The 24756-nt window shown below is 34.2% G+C and overlaps 1 pseudogene; it reads right to left on the reverse strand.

The window, feature by feature from the left end:
- Positions 1-3638: 3638 nt before the first annotated feature.
- LOC115950569 lies at positions 3639-20924 on the reverse strand (annotated as a pseudogene).
- Positions 20925-24756: the final 3832 nt, after the last annotated feature.

A 24756-nucleotide genomic window follows, 5' to 3' on the forward strand; every position in this document is an offset into this window, starting at 1 on the left:
TTGTAATAATTTGTTTGCTTCAGTTGAGGCTCTTTTTACTGTTCTTACCTCTTGCACATGCACATATGAGAGAGAGAGAGAGAGAGAGAGAGAGAGAGAGCAAAAAGTGAGATGTGAAGGGGCGTTTGGTAAGGTATTTTAAACAATGGTTTTCAGTGTTTAAACAATATTACACATATTTCTACACACTTTTTCATTCACACGTATTTCCAAAAAATACAAACAACGTTACTATAACACTGCCAAACGCCCCCATACAGAAGTATTGTTGAACCAATCATGTGGATGTATGGGTTTCAAAATGTGTGGTAGTTGGGATATTAACGTGTAGAATGTGTGGAGGGAAAAAAAAAAAAATACTCCCTCCATCCCAATTTGTTTGTCCTATTTGAAAAGTCAAACTTTTTAAGAGAATATCATTTATTGTCTTGTCTGCCTTATAAAAATATATAAGTTTACAAAACCACCCTTAAATAAATTTATTAACTTTTTTAAAAAAAAGAATTATTCTTAATGAGACAACTAAAAAGGTGTCCTAATTAGATTGATTTTTTAAATATTTGTTAGTTTTATTTTCAAATAGTTTTGAAAATAAAGTAAGGGTATAATAGGAACATTAGTAAATTAATAATTTTTATTTTTAGAATTAGGACAATATTTTGGGATATTTTAAAATGAAATAGAGGATAAACAAACTGGTACGAAGGTAGTATCAAGTGGGTAATGATATTGCTACCTATTGGCGCACTTAGTAGTATGTGTGGAGGGAAAAAAAAATATCAAGTGGGCAATGATATTGCTACCCATTGGTGCACTTACTTTTTGTTATTTGAAAGGTTAAAAAATAATTAAAATATTTTAGAGTGGGTTTGTGGGTTGTGGGTGCTTGTATATGTTTTTTTGTTTTTGTTTTGGTTGAATTGTGGTAAGCTAAAATTTAATGTTTTACTATTATTTTATTTTTTAGTTAAAATGACCAGTTATAAAATTATTTATTTATTTATTTATATAATTTTTAATTAAATTATTTATGATGTCATCGGTTTGACCTCTAACCAGAAAACCAGTAACCAGTCCATTTTTCGGTTCTTTCACCGTATCGGTTTTTAAAACCATGGGTTATTGGTAAATAAAAAAGTGGTGATAATTGTGGGTCTAGATGAAAACTAATAAGAAGCTGACCACATCAACAATTTGTAAAAATGTTATAAAATAATTTGTGTCTATAGCATTATTCTAATTAAATATAAAGATTAAGGAACAAAAAACTAGTGATCATTTTGGCCCAAACTTAGACTATGCACTTTGGAAATAAATTTTTTGGACCAAAACTATGGGATAAAGTTTAATGTGTTGTTTGTTAAATGTTATTTGTGTTTCTTCTCATTAAAAAAAAAAAAATTTATTTGTGTTCTTTCTATAAAAAAAAAAAATTAAAAATATATATTTGTGTTTTGGACATTCAACTTTTGAAATTAAATTCTTCTAAAAAAAAATTAATTAAATCAATTTCATTTTTTAGGTCTTTACTTCATTTAAATTTTTAACAAAATCGACAAATGTGACACTGCTAAATGCACATTAAAAGGCTTTATGAAATTCATAAGCTATTGAAAATCAAGTTAATTTCAACTAGTAATGTTATAATTGTATAAGATGTCGAAAATGAAGTTAATTTCAATTAGTAATATTATAATTGTGTAAGTGACGATACAATTAATAGTTGAGAGATAAAACTAATCATTGCCCAATAATTGGAAAACCAAATTACTAATTTAACCAATGGTTGAGGAACACTTTTTTTCTTCTTTTCTTTTTTATTTTTTTGGATAGTTCAATAATTTGGGAAATGAGGATTTGAATCTAGATATCTTCATTGGAAACACTGAAAGATGCCAGTTAAGTTATAATGCTCTTGACTCCTTAAATTTTAATAACTCTACCACCAATGATCGCTTATTAACTATTAGCTTATAATATGATTTTGAAAAAAAATAACAATATAACAAGTAACAATTTCCTAAAGTTCTCATTTTTCTTATCCCATTTCTCTACCATCATGAAATTCTCCATTTAATTTAAATCATCTTTAAAACACCAAAATCTTAAGAAATTACCACATATCATATTCTCGACAATTTTTTTTCACAATATTCTCTAATTTTATAGCTCAATATCGTCACTTCTTGAAAATCCTCATTGTTGATCAACAACCACATTAGCCAATAACCCTAATTAACCAACATGGTCGAAACACCACTGGCCAATAAAATACCGATGGTACATCTACACCCAATCCACCTCTAAAAACACCTTCCACTTCTAAAAAATAACCACCTCCAAATTGATTTATTACGAACATCTCTAATCAACCCATCAAAACTACCAAATCAAGTCATCCATTAAAAACACAATCTAACCTTACCAACCACCAAGTTTGGCCACCCATCACCATTATTGGCAAGGATAAAAACACACACACAAATGTTAACCCATTGTCTTCTCTTCACTACGAGAACATTCACTATGTATTCATCTTCTCACATAACATAAGTGTGTACCCAAAACCTTTAAAATAACTCTAAGCATCTAAATATAGAGAAAACATTATCCAAATAATACTTTATGCTAAAAGAGACAGCACCCAAATTATAAAAGTATAATTGAGTATGCATCTTGCTCGCCACACAACAAACCAACTCTTACAAAATGATACCCACCTCTCTTAGCTCCTGATGTGGAGAATTGGTCCACATGGACATTAACTAAACCACATGAGTACGATTTACTTACGTTAACAATCTAGACTTAATTTCTGAACCATTTTTTACCCCGCTAATTCATATAATGAATTTGATCTATTTTCAATTCAATTCTTTAGGTTTTTTTAATTTTAGCATCTTTCACTTTTCAAAATGACATCATTTTAATAGACTTAACAATTTAGATGGCATAGAAGCGAATAAACTCGACAGAGGGCCAATATTGAAAACCAATGAAAGTTAAAGAAATAAAATGGAAAATATATAAAGGAATGAATTGATTATATATATATATATATATATATATTTATATATATATAAAAAGAGTGTAGTTTATAATTTCACTTTTCTTTTTTTGAGAAATACCATGTTTACAATATTTTTGCAATAAATATTCAGTGACAAATTGTTATTGGTTGTTATTTGTTGGCAAATAAAAAAAATATTCAGTAATGAGTTCAAATTAGAACCAGTAACAACTTACCACTTAAAATTTATTATGAAAGTGTTATGAACTCTCTTCTTTTTGTAGCGAAACTAAAGAGTTTTGATCACATCCTAGTGCAGGTATTTGATCACAGCCCCATAGTAATGCATCCTGCAAGATATCTCCATGCATTATTGCTAAGAAGATATCAATACTACAAATCAAATTATTTCTTTTATAAAGCAAACATACAGGTAACCTTGTACACCTCCACCCCCCCCCCCCCCCCCCTTCCCGGCCCCCTTTTTTCTTTTTTCCCTTCCTTTATTTCTTAGTTCTTTAACCAACCAAAAACTATAAACAAGAAACAAAAATCACAACACAATGCTCCTCAAAACTATTTTGCCAATTGGAAAATGGGGAATACTCTTCCCCTATAAATAAATAAATAATTATTTATTTATTAAAAAATAAAAACAAAAAACTTACAACATGCTATTTGTGATTTCTTTACTATTACACATTTGAGTACAGGGTTAATTCATAAGCCTTGGAGACTTCAGGGAATAAATACTCCTCACAAATCCTTCACCGAATTGACCAACAGATTTTAATACATCAACTGGATCTTCTCCTTCCTCTACCACTTCCTCTCGAACCCGTTTCTGGAATAATATATAAATTCAGGGCAGAGGATTCAAGTTGATAATACACTATAAACATTGCATCACATCATGTTTCTCATTAGAACTTAAGGAAAGATATTCAACCATACCCTGGAAGAAAATCTGTCCCACGTTATGCCAATACCATCTCCTTCCAGAGAATCATACCACACCTTGAACATATTGGAAAACTCTTTCTGCATGTGTCAAAAAGAATTTGTAAATAATAAGGAGAGCAATGATTTCAAGATTAACATCGAAACAGAGAAAATGCTTGCCCCTAAATCTCCAACAAAGCACTTCAGTGGATCAAAGTTCACCAATAGCTTATTTTTCAGTTCCTCTAAGCTACCCTTAAAGTCTCCAGGCGACATGAACGGTTGGTAAACCTTGCTAGCATTCCCCCGAGCCACGTGCTTCCCTGCCCAGGATGTGCATGTTATGGAACTTACTTTACTAAAAAGTTCAGCAATGCTAGTAAAAAAGGCTGCAGAAGTTTACCTTGGTTTAGTTCAGAAGGAAAGAGAAGACGTTGGGGGTATGGTAATTTGTCGCTGTGGAGAAGAATGACAGCATCATAGTTGTTCAAAGGAGTTCAGAGAAGGCACTGCAAGAAAAAAAAATGATGCTGTAACAACTCATGTACATAGAAATTAAAAAACCATAACCCTCTAAAACCTGACAAATGTTTCAGACTCACCTCCCATTTATAGGAATCAATCTGGTCCTGCAAGATGAGTTTGTTCAACAAGTTTGCACTGCTTCTAGCATAAGCCACCAACCTTTTAAGTTCCTTTTGAGTCAAACAGTTTCCATGTGTCAATAAAGAATAGGACACAATCCATACTAAATCTAACACTATTTGCACATATAAAAACAAGAACTGGATGCAGGCAAATAGATGTTGAGAGTGTTTCCACTGAGCAAATCTAGATGATACCAAAGAATTTCCTCTTGGCCAAGTCAATGTTTGCAGGAAATCTACCAAGATACTCTCACAATACAACTCACAAGAAATGTTTTGATGGAAAAGGAATATCCATTGGAAAGGTAACAATATTGTCAAATAAGTACAAGCAAATTCAATTTAAAGGAACTACCAACCGATGCCATAAATTAGCAAGCACAAATATATGAGAGGATGCTTCAGCTTTTAAACATTTAGGCAACCAAATTGAATTTAAAGGAACTACCAACCGATACGTTTGGAGAGAATCTGGTCCAAAGCCTCAGATGCCTTGTCATAAGCTGTAGCCAGGAACTTTGTGTTGAAATATATTGTTGGAAAAATAGCATGGAGTGAATAAGAAATTGATGTTTTCTATGTTTACTTGAAGATGTTATTAAAAGTGGTAAAAATCCTAACTCCCACATAGGAAAGGAAAGAGATAATATATGAGTGTATATGCTCATGAGTTGGACATTGGGTTGGGTTTTTGGCATATGTGGACTGAGCCTATTTATCCAAATAATAATATTTTAATTTTTTGAGTCAGTTAGTCTGTACACAACAGTTATTACTGAAACAAAGTGCCTGTTTAGTAACATATAATAATTCATAATCTCTCATTCATAAAAACTACTTTTTTTCTGAAAAAACTCTCCTAGTGAGAATATTTTGAGTATTTATTTTGTGTCAAAGAGAGAGAAAGAGACATTGAGTAATTCGCAGAGCACGACCTTGTGTGCTTCGTTTATGCCGTTGATCGTTTTATTTTGGGAGGTAGATGTCCGTGAGTTTCAAAGCACCATAATGATTATGTGAGGGGCGAAATCTGCTTTAAGGAGATTGTGTCAAACACAAGATTTGATCTGAATCATTCATCCTTCACGCATTTAGTCTGTGAGTTTTTAATTATTTGCAGATTTCTTCTTAAATATATTCAGTATTTGTTTATTGCTTTTGTCTATCACATCTATTTGTGTTATTGCTTGTTTTTAGATCTGTGTATTGTTTCTTTTGCTTCACATATTTAAGAAGAAATCTGCAAATAATTAAAAACTCACAAACTAAATGCGTGAAAGATGAATGATTCAGATCAAGTCTTGTATTTGACACAATCTCCTTAAAGCAAATTTCGCCCCTTACACAATCACTGTAGTGCTTTGAGACTCACGGACGTCTGCCTCCCAAGATAAAATGATCTACAACATGAAAACGAAGAACACAAGGTTGTGCTCTGCGAACTAATCAATATTTCTTTCTCTCTCTTTGACACAAAATGAATGCTCAAAATATTCTCACCATGAGAGTTTTTTCAGAAAAAGTAATTTTTATGAATGAGAGACTATGAATTATTATACGTTACTGAACAGGCACTCTGTTTCAGTAATAACTGCCGTACACAAACTAACAGACTCAAAAATTTAAAATAATAAAAAATTATTATTTGGACAAGTAGGCTCAGTCCACATATGCCAAAAGTCCAACCCAATGTCTAACTCATGAGCATATAAACTCATATATTATCTCTTTCCTTTTCTATGTGGGACTCAGGATTTTACCACTTTTAATAACATCTTTAAGTGAATATAAAAAACATCAATTTCTTATTCACTCCATGCTATTTTTCCAACACATTGCTGCACTTACATTTTGTTTGTTTTCTTCGTAACCTTTTCTAGTCAACATAAAGTTATTCTGAAAAAATGATAATGAACATCTAGTGAAAAATAAGATCACAAATTTAAGTAAGCATGATTAATGAACCAAAATTATCGTATAATTTTCAATAATAATCCACTCAATACAGAACTTACGCTTATCTCTTTCTCGTCTTTTGGGCTCAAATCTTCATTTATGTCAACAACCAAGCAGAAAAGGTCCAGTCATACTCTGATAGTAATCGGAGGAACCTATTAATGAAGTTGGCATGCATATGACAGAACACCATCAGGCCCAAGGAGACTAACTAGTTTGCAGATATAATAGTCTGAGCAACCCATATATTAAATAAGCCCACATATGGAGCCATCATAGTTTATAATAACCAAAATTGAATTCAGAAGAATTAGTTTTAGCTGTTTCTAATTCAATAGAGTTACATGTTAGAATCTTATCAAAAAAAAAAAAAAAAAAGTTACATGTTAGAAAGTCCTGGAAGAAAGGTTCCTTGAAAATCTATTTCTTCAAAATGTTTAATATCTATGATTTAAGATGCAAAATCAATCATGTAATTTACACAGTTACTAATTAGTTAAAATTCCTTATAAGCAGGAACAGATAACCTGACCTTAGAAATCCAGTAATACGAGAGCAAGGAGCATTAAATGGCAAAGGTTTTAAAAAGAGATGAGCGGCCAATAGCTCGACTGCCTCTTCTACCAAGCAAGATGAAAATAGATGCGAAGCAACCCATCGTTTTGCAATCCTTCACAAATAACAAAAGGAAGTTATTCAGAGTTGGGGGTTGAACCAGAAAGATAATTTAGCATGCAAAAATAAAAGCTCACCTAACTACTGGCCCATATAGCGGATAACAACCCTGTAATCCATTAATCATGCTAGAATGCTGACTGCGAACAAAAAGTTCTTTGTCTACAGAGCTGATCCACTTAAATTAGTCACTTCCATCTATACATTAATTGGTTTAATCAAGTCAACATCATAAAAGTCTGAGAGCAGACCCATATATATGTAGCCATATGTCAGACTTAAGAGTTCTTATCTTCCCTTTTCAACAAACTTAGGCCCCTCTCGTGCCAAATTTTAAGACGAAATACATATCCAGACATGAAAACATCAACATCATCCTCAGTAGCAGTACATGTCATCCCCCAAGAATTCTGGAGACTGCGTATCATTAGATAAACCTTTCAAAAAGAATATAGCCATTATTGTGAATAAAGAATCTCAGTATGACCTACCTCTCTCCAATTTTAAGAAGGAAAGCAGTTTTAGTTTTCTCAATCACTATGTCATCCATTGGCCAATTCCCAGAGCCTTCCAACTGGATCATAGAAAATTATAACTTTCAGAAATTAAATAACAAGAATAAATAAAGAAAGCATGACAGATAAACAAGATATCATGCCTGAATCATTACTTCCAGAGGCTGAATGCAGAATGGCATGAGCTTTTGTAGCCTTGGAACATCACCCTTGTCATTAGCCAGTGGATGAGATTCGGGAGGGAAGATAGAAGTAAACCTGAAAGCTGCAATTTACGATAAGTGCACAGGACAATAATTCTTGGTTGAGAAGGGTTAATTGACTATGAAAGATAAGCCAAATCAAGATTTTTCCTTAATTACAAAATAAATTTGTATAAGAACAATCCAAACCCAAATTCTTGACAGTGTTTTATGAGTTAAGCTACCATTATAACTTCTATAAGCAACAAACAAATCTTTTAAACAAAGATAACAAAACAAGAACAAAGATTTCCAGCTATGAAAAGGTACCTGGATCTAAGGGCTGCACACTAGATACCTTCAATGGGATGTATTGGATAAGACGCAGACGCTTTGATAAAACTTCAAGTGCCTCAAGCAAGCTTCCAGAAAATGACATAGGATCTAATGATATTACCACTTTCTTATTACAAAGCATTGAACAATTCCAAGAGAAAAGAACAATAAAAAGAATTAGCAAAATTTAAAAGTACTCAGTGGCCAATTCATTACCAGAACACCATGAAGTAGAGAGAAATCAAGTTGATCCACAATATGCACAATATTCTCCTTTGATAAAGAAAGATGCCGCAAAAGTACGTATTCAGCAATTCTTTTCAAAATGAGATGTCTATTTCAGTGCTCACTTTCCCATACTACAAAAAATGGGAAAAAAAAAACCATCAGGTTTATCATCTTGACACTTGATCTTAGCCAAAAGGGTAAAAGGCATGCAAAACCTCCAGAATCAACTAAACTTGATTACTAGCAGCCAAAAGAAGCATGAAGGAATACCTCACCTGTGCTTTCTGCAATTGTACCATCTTTAAATCTCCTAAGCTCGGCCTTCTCCCCCCAAAACTTTCGGAATTTGAGAGCCTAGTGCAAATCATGAGTAATACCAACAAACATCAGAATTGCCATGAAATCTCCACACCCCCCCCCCCCCCCCCCCTTTAAAAGAGAAAACCCAAAATACCTCCTTATTTTCAGCATTTGGGCAAATATCAACAACCCTGAAAGCATTCTCCAAAGAGCTCACTGAAACTCCAACAAGCAATGGCTCCCTATCTAATATTGAAAAGCCCTGGAGTGATAAGCTGATTAGAATATGTCAATCCAAAACAAAAGCAAACTATGGAATGGGAAGTTGAAGTTAAAATTTGATTCCATACATTCTCTATTCTGCATTCTGACAATGTGTTTCTCCAGGTAACAAGAATCAACTTTGCTCTATTATTCAACCCCCGATTCAGAAGACTGTGTACCTTCTGCTCATATAGTCTCCAACATTCATCATCCAAGCAAAATCCCGATGCATGAACCTCACTTTTCCCCTTTAAGTCCAATCTGAATAAGCAAAAGTATATAATGTAGCTTAAACAATTCCAAGCAATAAATTACAACAAAAATCCAATGAATGCAATGACTATTAACAAGAATAGATTGTGTAAAACATAAAAGTTGTAGACTTGTAAATCAGAGACTCTCTAGTACTACTAGTCCACAATCACATGCATGGAAAATGTGTGCAGATTGAGAAGCCATAATCATACTATACTATTTTTTTATTGGGGGAGGGGGGAAGTAATCTACTACAATATAAATGCCCCAACATTATCCAAATTCACTACCAACCTGCCTAAATTTTCAAAAACTTAGGCATTAATAAAATTTTTTATAGAAGAAAGAAACAAGTGGAAGATCAAAGAAACATTTTCTTGACTTCACTAAATTTTGAGGAGAAATAAACCATAATTTGAAAATTTGAAAATCTACACTAGAGTTGACTCCATAACCCTATCGGGAAAAAAAACCCAACTAAACTAATAAATGTGAAGGCAGCGCCCTATATGACCATCACCTTAACAAAACATTGACATTCACTTAAATTTCAAATGTTGGGTAATCATTTCTCAGGATGAGGGTCATCTGATCTTCTAGCTTTTTGTTGGGGTAATTTTTTTACTCCAATATCAAGACAATGACTGTAGGGCAGGCTTAATAAGCTCAATTTAAATTCTCAAAGAAAGTCATACTCTTTGTCAACTCCTATATTGACATGCCTTTTTTTCCTACGATGCATGGACACTTCATTTGGGGTGTCGCATTCATGTCATATACCTGTATTGTAATGGTATCCAATATGCCGTATCATGTTATAATTTTTCAAAAATTGCTCGTGTCGCCGTATCGTACCCATACTCGTACCGGTACTTGTGTCCATGTCCATGTCCATGCATCCTAGCTTTTTTCACTACTATTAATGGTATTTTAGTTCTTCTTCTACCTTTTTTTTTTTTTTTTTTTCCATTGACTTGAATCTAGTCTCTCACCGGTGCATTAATTGCTCGCCTATGCATATGACCAAGTAATCTCAAGTGACTCTCCTCTTCTTTTCATTAATAGGAATCATACCTATTTTTAAGCATATTTCCTCATTTTGAAGCCTATCTTCTCTTGTATTTTCAGTTATCTATCGTAACATTCTCATTCCAGCTACACTCATTTATAACAGCCCATCAATTAGCACCAAAGAGTATAGCTAATCTTATAACATTCTTATAAAACTTCCCCTTTTAACTTAATAGGAATTTTGAAATCACACAATACTCCTAATTTGATTTTCTCGGTCAATAAAAACCACATGTAGATCTTTAGAGGCTTCTCTATATTTTTCATTAGACGTCTAAGTAAAAAAATAGCTTCCATGGTAGATCGCCCTAGCACGAAACAAAACTAATTCTCTAATATTGTTGTTTTGTGTCCTAACCTATGTTCAATCACCACATAATAAATGCCATGTAATTATATTTTTCTAAAGTAGGAAAGCATAAAGCATATGCAAAACCAAAATTATGCACCTTCTCGGTTGGTAACTTGATATTAGGAAATATCAAACATCTTTCAACTTTCAAGAATAACATTTAAGTAAACTATTCAATTGCAAGCAGGGACATTAAGAAAGTATAATTCATCACTTCACCATTCCATCTTTAAACAAGTCTTCTGTTAAGCAATAAATGACAAAAGTTACAAATATTAGTTAAACAGTTTCACCTTATGCAATAGTCATATTTAGCAGCAGAGTCAACCTTGGTCATAAAAATCTCCTCAAATCCACCATCTCTGCATTTCTCTATGCACTTAAGTGTCAAAGCAGCCTCATCTTGGAGCTGAAATGTTAAAAAATGTGTGTATATATACATATTTTTCATCAAAAAAGTTTAATGTGGGTTAAAATAAAACTTAAACAAGATATTCAAAGTTTTGATTTAATACATATGGACCACAATGTCCTGGCAAATAGTACCTCAACGAAACCAATCCTTGATATACGAAATGACATATTGAAGGATGCTGATGGATCACAAATAACAACTGGAAAAGCTTCTTTATATGAAACCCTTTCCTGCAACACCAAAGTACATAATTACAAATATATAAACAATAAATAAGATGAGCAATATTGCATTTTCCATGACACTAATAATGAAGAAAAAAACACAACGAAAAATACAAACAGAAAAAAGAAAATCTTTAATTGGTTCAAGTGATCAGACACATCAAAAGACTCCATCAAAGGCCTATTTCTCTCATGTTTCAATGCAGAAATATACCAGAATATAATTTGGCTCATAGTGGCACTCATATGATAATTCACATGTCACCCTTGCTTCTAGTTGCCTCTTTGTTTTTGTGTTTTTAAAAATCTTCAACAATCAATTTTTGAAAACTTACAAAAACAGAAACAAGAGATGATTTATACTTGCAATACAAGAGCACAAAACAAGAACAATAAGAAAAGTAGAAATTATATCACATAGGATCAGTAAGCAGCAGACCTCCTGTGGAATACCCTTCTAGCCTTCCCTTCTGAAGTAGAGTCCATTGTTCCATATTTTTGTAGTGTCTGCAAATCAATTAGTAGACATTATTGTTGTGAACGTGCGCTAAATGAAAACAAGTTACATCCCAAAGAGCCAAATATTTGAAACAAGAATACCAACCATGAGAACTTCCTTCCACAGATGCACAAAGTCAATCCAATCCTAATGATTCCAAATCGTCATAGTTAGAAGCTCCAGCTCCATATCAAGGTCACGGTCAATATCGTCACTATCATCAATAAGAAAACCCTTAGGCTTGTTATCCAGGAACTTGTTCAGAAATACTGTAATGAAAGGAACATAGGAGTTTTCCGCTAGGTATTTCACCAAATAGGATTGTCCAGTTCCTATAGAACCTATCACTAAAATACCCCTAGAGGGGGATAGGGCTAAGCGGAGCGAAAAGGGTTTTCCATGAGATGGGAAATGAAAACTATTAGCCTCACACGAGGTTTGTGAATAAGTGATTGTCTGATAATGAGCAAGAAATATCCATCTTTCTGCTAAACAAGATGTATTGAACTCATAATTCATTAGATACTTTTTATGAATGTCAACTAAGTATCGTAAGTAAATTGCTCCCGGTTGTTCAATCATTTGATAACCAGAGTCCTTCTTTGATAAATGACTCATTCTATTAAGTAAAAAAGTAAAAGAAAAGACGACTAAATAGTAATTACAATTATATAATAATTAAAGGGCTAATAAATAAGAAAGGAGCAATAATCAACTTCTTGTACATTGTTCTCCCATACTGACCGTGTACAACTCCTTAGATGAAAGAAATTGGTTTTCCTTATTTCATTAAGAAGATAGCAGCCTAAGTACAACACTAATAAACTCTTTAAAGGCTAGTTAATCTTCCGCAATAACTCTGGATACTGGCCTTTTGATTTCTTTTATTCTTTTCCCCCTTTTCTGTCCTGTAAAAGGAATTCTAAGTGTTCAAACTGTGAAGCCTAAATCAAATTAAATCTAGCTGGTAACTGAAACTGAGAAAAAAGGTTAACTTGAGACAATTCATAAAGAATATCACAAAAGATAACACAGAATCAAAACAAGTTGCAAAATAATCCAATACAGCAACAAGCACCCAATTCATTCTTTTTCCCTGATTGACAAAACAAACAAGCTACTTTCCCTTTCAAGTACAGTTTAACATTTTGCACACCTAAAATCACTTGCTTGAACAACCAGACTGGTATTACCATCATATTTACCACTAATAAGCACCACTTGTCTTAACTCAAATTACAGTTTAGTCTATTGAACTACATACCAATAAGTTACTTCATCTCATATATAAATTCTACAATTAAAATATACTATTCATTTCATAGCTTCAAGTTCAATATGTGAATGAATTTCACCACACATATGACAACAACAATGAAGAATAAATATTAGAGTCAAAAAAGGAAAAACTTTTGAACAATAAGAGCTTAAAGAAAAACTAAATATACCAATGAAGTTCAATGTAACACAAAATATCTGCATTGCCCTCATAGAATTGGCAATCTTGTTTTGACTTGCAAGGTATGACAATATGACAGATATTAGAAATCCATTCAGGCAATCATGAACATAAATCGAACTTCTCTGCTAAGGCCAAACCTACATCAGCAAAACACATTCATATTTCCATGTCCCAATACAAAGCTACTACATTAATTGTTAAAATGACTGATATTCTGGAATTATACCTTCAATAAAATTGAAGCCTCTCCAAACTCCTTCCATCCAAGAAAAGTCTTCTTAATAAGTTCTGAAGTATCCTCTAAAAACATGTCTTCCAAAATACTACTATTGTACTTCGGTGTAGCCTGTGGGATACCCTCTTTAATAAAAACACAAAACTAGTTAACAGTTTAGGTGAAAACACCACAACAATAACATACTAAAACTGAAGAAAACACATTACCATGAGTCAAAGCACGTACATTGTTCTGGTCAGGTTCAACTTTTTTTTATGGTAAACAGGGAGTTTGCTTTAGGGATTATCCTTACAAAAAACCCAGGAAGTCCAACAAGATCCGTAGCTGCAATACAAATAATATTTGCTTATTTGGACTAATAGGAAAAAAAATAGAAATAGAGGGGGAAAATCCTGTACTCATGGAGTCATGATGTGTATACAAAGCTACCCAAAATAAACCCACAATTTTTTTGTCAGTCCAAATTTGCAAGATTATTGTGGCAGTAAAATAATAATCCAATAACTCAGTTTAAGTAAATGCAAGAGGAAAAATAACAGTTAAAGGTTACACTTATAGCATCAGAAAACAAACCTGGATAGACAAGCAATACAGGTTTTCGGGCCTCGTTCTGTGGGGTAGACCATTCAACCTTAACTGAGGAAAATTTCAAGTACTTTTTGATTATGGAAAGGTATAGGCACCTTTTCGCATGGTACCGATAATTCAAATAATCTTTCTCATGAAAGCACTCCTGCCAGAAAAGAAACATTATAAGGAAGGAGTAATATGCTTATATTGACACATATACTTAACAATGTATATCGTGTATACCCATGAGTATTGGAAAAGCAGATTCTGTAACTACTATCTGGTAATATAGTACCCAACAGTAAATATTGAAAGCCAGATGATCCCTTCCCACCCCAACAGATGCTTCATCACTGAGTTAAGAACTTAAGATAGCTTGGATCCATCTTATAATCCGTTGAAGGCCGATTTTTTGTCATTAGTCAGGCCCATGCTCTAGTTTTAAGGCTTGAGCTTTGCAAGGACATAATAGAGTTATGGGTGAGCTGGTTTGGTTCCACCACGGAAGATAAATCCGTTTCTCATAACCAAACTGTGCGCAAACACCAATCCAAAAATCCAAGAGGGAAAAATACATATATGTACATGAAGGAACTAAAAGATTGATGATGCCCATTTTTTTAATCCGTACCCAAAAGCCCATACGGAGAAAAGTCCAATAAAAAGCAAGGCCTAAAAGGCCCACCAATAAGACCAAAGAGTAAGAGAGGTCCAAAGAAAGAAATGCAAGGAAAAGCGATCTGCAATAGGATACAAATCTGCAATAGAATACAGTTTTGCTGCAGAATACAATTCTCTAGCTGAATGGCTTCGGCAGATAAAGACAACTTGGGCCCAAGACCTTTTTGATCCTGTCAACATTATTTGGCTCGTAAAGGCCCAAATCATTTTGTATAAAAAGATAGGCGTGAAAACTAATATGAAGAAGCATGATGAAAAGAAATAAGGAATAGCAAGAAGTGTCAGCAACAAGAATTGCGTGAAGGAAAGAAAAGCCAAACCAAAGGAAATGACAAACACAACAAGAAACGCATGAAGAAATAGAGACATGTAGCAAAATGAAACAAAGCTAATTTGCTATGACAGAAACGACGTGGGAATGAAAGAAGACAAAAGCAGAAGATAGTGGAGCAAGCACAAAAGGGCCGGAGCACCACCAACCTGTACCCAGCCAATACAAGGGAGGTGGGCCCATGGTTAAGGGGATTTAGAGGATGTGGTTTGGTAGTGGGGGGAAAAAAGGTCTATATTTGGTTTCCAACCGTAACTTCTTTTGGAAATATACTTTGTTGGGATGGTATCATATCCAAAAGAAGTAGTAGATGGTTGGGAACATCTGATGCATGCCATAGAGTTGGATAGTGAGGTAACCCAATCCTTATCCATTTGAACCCAGAGGTAGAGGTATACAGCAAGAACAAACAAAAAGGAATTTTGTCACAAAATGAGTAGTGATGTAGCAAATGTATTCTGAGCAGAGGTAGTGGCTGGACAACCAATGGGTTGGTGCGCAGTCCTGAAGGAATGCCTACAACAAGCCAAAAACAGTTGGTGAAACCTTAGGGGTAAAAGGGAGAAATCCCATTGAATTGGCTCACTATAAAAAGAAGAGGTAGCTATGGACGAAAGGGCGGAGAAGCACCTAAGGGGAAGCATCTAAGGGGAGGAACCCATGGTAAGAGAGCAATAAGAACCTAAGGGAGGTACTTAAAGAGAGAGGCACCTAGGGAGAGGGGGATTCAAAAGGGAAAATACCCAAGTGAGAAAAACAACCCACGATAAGAGAGTAGTAAGCAACTAAGAGTAAAAAGAATGGAGAGAAAGAAAGAAAGAAAGTGGTAAAACGAAGAGAGAAAACACGGCAAGAATAGGGGCATGCATCAATAGACCATCTTTTCCCTCCCTTTTAGCAAACCCACTCTTTGAAGTCTCCAAAAGTAATAGCTAGTAGACATTTAGGCCTATTTTCCAAAATGCACAATTTTGATGGCAAAAGCCTATGACAAGATTGTTCAAGTTGGAGTTTGGGTTCTTTCTTGGTTTACTTATCCTATGGAAAGATTCAATATTTGATTTTAATTGCAAATATATTTGATTTCACTCGTTAGAACTTATATCTGTTGTATTTAGTCATTTTGCTATAACACGTTTTTATCACGTTTGCTGCATTAGTTGTCCTGCTGTTGTATATTTAGTTATTTACTTGCTGTACTAGTTATTCTGCTGTAGCACATTTTTATTATATTTACCATGTTAGCTATTATACTAGCTAAAACTTTTCTGCTGAAACTTTCCTATTTCTTTGTTATTACGTATTTTACTCTTGACATGAACTAATCATTATTCTGCCATACGCACATGTATACATTGTTACTTATGTTCTGGCATATACTTTATATATGTATATATGAATATGTATAAGTATATATACACATATATACACATAGATGTATGTATATATATTTGAGAATGTGCTAACCCCATTTAAACTAACATTTGTTTGATGGGTATTTTCTTTGGGTTTTAGATTTGTTTATGTACAGGCAGGGCCGGCCCTAGGCTTAGGCCAATTAGGCCATTGCTTAGGGTCCCCTCACTTGAGAAGGCCCCAAATTTGGGGGCAAATTTTTTTTTTATATAAATATTTTTGGGAGATATTAAAACATTTTAGTTTACATTTTTTTCACTATTAAAAGGCTCAAAGAATTAAATAATGCTAGAGATAGAGATAAGACAAATTTAAATAAATAGGTCTTACAAATAGATGTGTTACTAATCACAAGTAATTCAAATAGGAAAATGTTAAAAATACTATAAATTTTACTACATAATTTTATTTATTTAATTAATTATTTTTATACAAGATAAAAATTTTACCCTAACTTAATCTAAGTGTATATATGTGTGAAACTCTTTTCTAGAGACTTAAATCTCAGCCATTGCCCACCACACCCCACAAGAACTTATACTTGTGGAGTGATCACTGCACTAAGGATGCGTGGTGGTCTCCATAACTTTTATAATTTGATGTGACAATGAATATGATAGGTAGATTTCAATAAACTATTAAATGCATTTTTGAATGAATATTTGTGATTAGTGATATATCTTTGTAATTCTCATGTTGTAAATTTTATAATATTTCTAGTATTTTTGTAAGCCTCATGTCAATAATCACATTCATTACAACACCAATTTGTAATAAAATTTGTTATAACTTTAGCATTTTCTAAAAAAAAAAAATCATATTAAAAAGTAAAAGAATGGATTTAAAAAAAATTATTATATAAAATGCTAGTTAAATATTATTTAAGTGATAACATAAAGGCTCCATTTGAAGATTTCGCCTTAAGCCGTCGAAACGCTTGGGCCGACTTTGTGTGCAGAAAGTAAAAAAATATTTCTGCAGTAAAAAAATGAAGAGTAGTCATTCACATTGCAGAAAAGTGCAGAAAGTTTTACTGTATAACAAAAGGTGTTTCTGCATAGCAAAAAACTTTATTGCACAGCAGAAGGTGTTACTACATAGCAAAAAACTTTACTACGTAGCAGAAAACTTTACTGCATAGCAGAAGGTTTTACTGCACAGCAGAAAGTTTTATTGCACAGCAGAAAGCTTTACTGCACAACAAAAGATTTTATTGCACAGCAGAAAGTTTTACCACATAGCAGAAAAGTCAGTCCTGTGGCAGAAATTGTAGAAAAGTTCCTTTTGCAGCAAAAATAGAGGATAAGCCCACTTTGCAGCGTCTTTCCTTGGACTTGGACTCAACGTTTGCGCACAAATTGGTAGCGATAGACTGGTACTTTGGAGCCCATTTCGCGGAGCGCTAGACCTAACTTCCTTCTTAGAAAAAGCCTAGACTAAGCATTTTCTAATAACATCAAGATGTGTGTCTAAGGTATATGAAACGTAAAAAGAACCCTCGACAAAGAGTTAGAGAGAAAAATGACTAGTTTAATGGATTTTAATATTTATTTGTGAAACCCAAAATATTGGTTCCTTGAACCACAAGGCCTTCAAATTCGTGGAACCCAAGACACAACAGCACATATATACAAATAAAGGAACTAAGAAAAGTTTAAAATAAAGTGAATGCTTTGATGAACTTTATTATTTTCTATGGAACCTGAAATATTGGTTCCTAGAACTACAAGACCTTTAAATCCCAAGTTCCATAGGCTTGAATAGACCTTTTAGGATCCACAAGACTTGTGAGACTTGGAAGCCAAGATCAATGTGGTTTTCATAAATACAAGTTCTATAAGTATAGATTTTCCTTTCTACAATGCTTCTTTTTTTCTTAAAGAGTCTAGGGAAAAAGTCCACAAAGCCTATAAATCCCAAACTTCACAGACTTAAGTATGTCCTTGAGACTCTAAAAGACTTGTGAGATTTGAAACCTTAGATCAGTGTGGAGACCCTAAGTATTTCTACAAGTTGAAATTTCTATTCACACAATATTTCTTCCCAAGGTCCTCAACCTGAGCTGGTATTTCTTGCTTATTTTTCTTGATACTGTGCAGATCTTAGGTGCTCAGTGTTTCTCTCCTCCTCCCTTAAATTTTCCTTGATGATATTTTTATAGTGGGTCTGCTTTGGTTCCTTGAAATGAAGCAGCTTTTAGTTTGCTGGATCAACCATGGCCTTCTGCCACGACTTTGAAGGAGTTCTTGGTCTTCTTTCTTTTTTCCATTCTTATTCTATTTTCCTGGGAACCCGCATTTGAAAGTATTTTAATTGTTTTCTCCTCATAGAAAGTGGTGTATCAGATTTCACTTGAGTTCAACCAAGAGAGGGTCCATTCTTAAGGCTAAGAAAGGGACATTTCGAAAGTTCCCTAGGCTAATAGTGACTTTTCTTATTGGCTTTTTTTCTTGAAAATAGTATAAATGTTTTTTTTTGAGATAGGTGAACTCCGAAAGCCTCCCCAAGCATCTTTCTCCTTTTGCTTTTCCCTCTGACCAAGGTCCCTCAAATCTTTTCATATAGATTAGTCAATTTTCAATTCCAAAGTTTCAATACCTTTTGGAGCACAGTGCGTCTCCGTCATTCTTCCCTTACCAATGAACTCGATCTTGGTGGTTGGTTCCTTGGTGGGCTCTTTCGGGCTTGCCCTATTTTGTATTGGACTTTCCAAGGACCCTTTTCAATGACCATTTTTCTGGGGTCATTTGCACCTTATTCAAGGCCATTTTCTCTCTTTGTTTGCCGATAGGCTTTTACCCCATTGTTCATGATTCTTCAGCCTCTTTTACAAGGGTATCTTTATAGAACAATGGGTCCTTTGTATTCACATAAGGCCCATGGTCTAGTTCCCCGAGTTGGGCTTCTTGTTGTGAATTTTTGGGTATCAACATAATCTATGTAATATGTACTCAAATATAATTAATTACTTGATGCTCTATGAAAACTTCCATTTTTTCTCAAGGTAATTACCACTAGATATATAAGTCAATGTGATTAACCGGACATCTTTTTTTACATACTACTTTGACCTTTCATGAGTAGCCATTACAACTATGTATTACACATATTCCACCCAATCAGGACATAAACTAATAAAAGCACTAATTCTCTCATGTTGGACACAATTGGTGCTAAAACCAACTTAATTAAGACAGTTGTATACACATCTAACTTAATAAAAGCAGTGTCCTAATAACACAAAGCACATCCATTTGTAGCATGAGATAGCTTGTTGGCTTACATCAACAGTTGACGCATGCAACTATCTATGCTACAATTATAACACAAAGCCAGTTCATTTGATCACGTGTAAGAGAAGTTGAAAAACAAAATCAATATACACTGTTACGCGCCTAGTTTTTATTTAGTTTTAATTTCGTTATTAGGAGTTGGGTAATTAGATAATTTTCTTAGTCTTGAATAAACCTTATCTACTTGTAGCGATAAAGATTAGGTTCCTTTTGAACTTAATGTCAGCTTAAGTATTTTGTAAAGCCCTCTATTTATAAAGTAAGCTGAAAATATCATTATTGAGTGAGTTTTCACTTTGGAGGTCTGGCCTCGTAGTCCATTTATTAATTAAGATGTCTTGGTTCCCTTGAAGCAACCAACAAACCAATTGGGTTTGTATCATACACTCCCACATTGGTAAGTTACGCAGGCACTCAATGAATTTTGAATTTATGACCTCACCATCCATTCATTCTTAATTTCTTATTAGAAAAAGAAGTAGCATTTGGGCTATAGCTCATCAGCATGTGACACGGAGCAGCAACATTTCCATATATGCTATGCACTAAACTTAAGTAGAAAACAAGTAGCATAAATGATAAACTAGTTATACATTAGCTATACAAGTACCTTTGGTAACCGAATAAAAAGATCAACATTTGTATCAGGCTTCACTATGCATTGTATCGCGTAACTCCCACCGATTTCAATAGAAGCTGGCTTCTTGAATTTGAACTTAACTTTGTCTGCACCAATGTCTCTCACAAAACTAGGAGCTTCATCTGTTGTCACCTGTCCATCAAGCTCAATTACTAACTAATAAAACCTTTTTATCGAAAATTTATTTAATTTTTTTTCTTGGCTGCCAAACAAAGAATTATGGCCCTAGGGTTTTGGAAAAAGAGTAGAGAGCGAACATTACCTTTAATTCATCGGGGATTTTATCGATGGTGTCTTTGATGGCCGAAATGGTGTCATTAACATGCTTGGTTAAGGTGGGCGAGTAGTTGAGGGTGACCTCCTTCAAGAGCTCCCTCACTTTCAAGTCCATGGAGTCTGACTCCATTGTTGTTCACTTTGGTGTTTTTGCCTTTGGCGACGTATTAACGGTTTTGGTGAAGGGAAGCTCGGTTTAGTGTACTCGAAAATTAGGGTTTTACTCAGGGTTTAAGTTTTAACGGAAAAAACAAAAGAGCCCAAAATTCATAACCCACGCTAGGACTTTAACTTCAGGTTTATGGGCTTTCAGGCCCATGATACACACTCAATAATGTTAGGGTTTACATAAATTTGGACTTTTTTTTTTGGTTGGAAAATGCGAAGGGGCCAACTATGCACGCAGTAAGTTGGAATAAAGTATGCCCAATTGTCAGCACTTCTCCGAATGGTATGAGGCACAAATGGCTTTCTAACTACCTGTTAACAAAATTGGAAAAGCCCATGAAGAGAAGGTAAAACACTAAACTTATGTACAATTTTTTTTTAAAAAAAAAAAAAAAAAAAATTATAAATGCATATGCATAAGATTCCCAATTAAATTAAATTTAGTAATTTGATTGCATTCACCAATTAATCACATGACTTAATTTAATAACTTAAAAAAAAAAAAACTATTTTTCATGGATTAGTGTATACAACAATGTTGAATTCAATTGAAAACGTGACCTACAACATCTAAAGTAGGGGTATGCAGCCAACCCACCAATCCACTAAAACCAAACCAATCTAACCCAATCTTGCAAGTTGGGTTAGTTTTTAGGAGTTGATGGGTAGAGTTGGGTTCCCAAAAAAAAAAAAAAAAAATTGCTATGGGTTAGATCGGGTATAGGTCAGCAGATTCATAAATCCATCTAACCTGACCATGTATATTTAAAATATATATTATATGGTTTTATTATTTAATTATTGTATGGTTTGATGGACTAATAAAATAATTTGTGTTAGTTTGATGCTATGTTCAAGTTTTAAAATTGTATATTGGCCGTTATTTGTGATTTAGTATTATGTTCAAGTTTGATTAATGTATCAAACCAACACAAATAAGATTACAAATCTTCTATTATTTGTGTTGGTAATCTTATAAATCTGTTGTTCTAATGCTCAATTGGAAAAAAAAATTGTCCAACCTATGGATCCAACCTGATTTATGTGGGTTGGATCGGGTTGGACCCCTATAATGAGTTGGGTTCGGTTATATTGGATTTTTTCAACTTGATCATGGTGGTTGGATTGGAAAAAAAAATTGTCAACCCAACTCATGCAAACCCCTAATCTAAAGAATTGTATACGACTTCTTTAAGTGAACGAAAAATCTGGGAGGTGGGGTTAAGTGAACATATATACATAATTAGAATTAGAACAATGTCAAAATTCTCCATTATGTCTTTTACTACATATTTATGAAAAATTAACAGTAGTTATGGACATTAGATGAGTAGCATCTGCTCACATCAGAGCATCTCCAATAGGTTTGGTATCCGGGTTTGTTAGCTAAAATTTGGAGAATTTGTGCACTGTTCATGCTCCAAAAGGTTCGGTATACCTGGATTTTTTTTTTGGCTAATGAATAGTAGCCCATCAAGTCTGATGGACTACTGTAGATTAGCAATTGAAAATTTTTTTCATTAAAAAATTCCAGCACTTAATATTTTATCACTTCTTTCTCTTTTTTCTTTGATTTGTTTCTTCTCACAGAACAATTCTTGCTCTAACAAAACAATTCTTGCTCTCATAAAAAACTGATTTAATTTAAACAACAAATCTAAAATCAAAACAACAACAACAACAGATCAAGAGCAGAAAAAAAAAAAATTAGAACAACAATAAAAGATCAAGAGAGACGTATGTGTGTGGTGGAGCAGCAGCGGTGAGGAGGAGGAGCAGCGGTGGTGGTGTGGTGGAGCAAGGGCAATTTCTCCCTTCTCTCCATGCATGTCTGTGTGTGTTTGAAGATAATGGAAGAAAAAGAAAAGAAAAAGAGTAGAAAAGGAGAGAGCTGGAGAAAGAAATAGAGAGGGAGGTTCTGGAAGTGGAAAGTAGAGAAAAAAAAAAGTAGAGGATGAGATATATGGGTATACGTGTGTGGTGTAGAAAAAACAAGAGAAAAAACAAGAGAAAAAAAAAAGAAAAAAAGAAGAAGGAAACATATGGATGAAAGAATGGAAATACTACCACAATATTTTTACAATATTTTCACAATAAATCTTAAATAACATATTGCTATTAGTTAATATTGGTAAGTAAAAATTATTTTCAGTGGTGGGTTCAAATTAGAATTAGTAACAACTTTTCATATAAGATTTGGTTATAATTCTTGTGAAAGTATTGCGAAAAATGTTGTAAATATAACACTTTTCATTAAAAAATATAATTGTTAGGAATAAATATAGGAAGAATAAATGATGATAAAGAATGAGTGAAGAAATAATATTTAAATAAGATAGAGAATAGGATAGAGAGTCTATTGGAAAGTATATTCGAAAAGTGGGTAGGCAAAAGCTAAATGTCACTGTTTATTCTCCAAATAGTACAAAAATTTGCCTAGTCTGCTAGAGATGCTCTTAGTGTCTTTTCATTTTAGAAGTCTGAAATCTGAATCTCTCTCTTTATTACATTAAAAAAAGAAAGGGAAAAAAATGTCAATGATAAATTTTCCTAATACAAGAATCATGAAGTGGGAGTAATTGGTTTAAATATCTCCATCTACTCTTGTAGGGACACGATTTTTAACGACTCAAGAATGATATTGAGTTCGTGTGTTATAGGCCTAAACAATATAATTTGTAGAGAGTGGGCTTAAAAGGCTTGCCTTTAATCGCCGGTCAGCGGACTGACCCTGATTTTATAGGAGCTCATACAAAGGTTGGTTTGGCCTGAATAGCTAAGCCTTACATCGATGTAGCCCAAAGGGTTTGACTCCTCGGACTTAGATCGAGGAGCATCACATTCTTCCTATTCTTCTTTTTGTAATCTCTTTCTCCTCCCCCCTCCCCTTCTGGCTCTCTTCCCTTTTTATACCAGTGTTTACTTCCCGTCTCTCGTTTACGTGTCAGTTTTTCCTTTTTTTGGGGGTAATGACTAGTCCTATCAGTCCATACATCAGAGTGGTTGGGGGTGGTTGGGAAAAGTTAAATAGCAAGGTCTGCAGTATGGGCTTGTCAGACGAAGGGCTCCACATTACGGTGTTGGCAGCTTTCTTCCTTGTATTGCTCTTGTACTGAGTTTGTCCTTTTCTTCAGGCGTTTTGCGAGGTGTTGAGCAGGAGATCGTCTTCGGCCACATCCTTGGGCCTTCAAGGAGCTTTCATTGCGCGTCCTCAACAGTAGGGCTCCTCGGCCTGGACTTTGGGCCCTTAGCACAAAGTGGGCTAGGACGTCGGATTTCTGGCCCCACAATAGCCCTTCAAAATCCTGCTGCCCGATTTTTTAGTTGGGGAGGAGGGTTTTGGTGATGTTGGGCCCACATCATGGCTCATTCAAATTCTGTACTTCTGTTAGTATTTGTGTTTTTCCACTTACATGTGAAATGTGCCAAATTAAGAGGCATTCCTTTATTCACTCACGCGGAGTCCTTTGATGCTCCAGTATTCGAGGCGCACCTTCACGAGGATCTTCAGATCCTACGGCTGCGGATGATGTTGGAAATTGAACCAAGTCTGCCTTGTCTGTGGCATTCCTTGAAAAGCTGCACGAATTGAATGCCACCACCTTATCTTTTATATAAATAGGATAGCAGGTTATTCTCCTTACATACAAACCCTTCGGTTCTCTTCAAAATCATAATCCTTCAGCTATAATCACAGTTTTCATATTCAGTGCTATCCACCCTTTGTGCAATATGTTTAAGACACGGACAGGGGTAAAGGAACTACATCCGCCACAGAGGCGTCGGGTCCTTCCGAGACTCAAGGTGGCG

This window comes from Quercus lobata, chromosome 6 (genome assembly GCF_001633185.2).
Source record: "Quercus lobata isolate SW786 chromosome 6, ValleyOak3.0 Primary Assembly, whole genome shotgun sequence".
In the NCBI taxonomy this organism is placed as follows: Eukaryota; Viridiplantae; Streptophyta; class Magnoliopsida; order Fagales; family Fagaceae; genus Quercus; species Quercus lobata.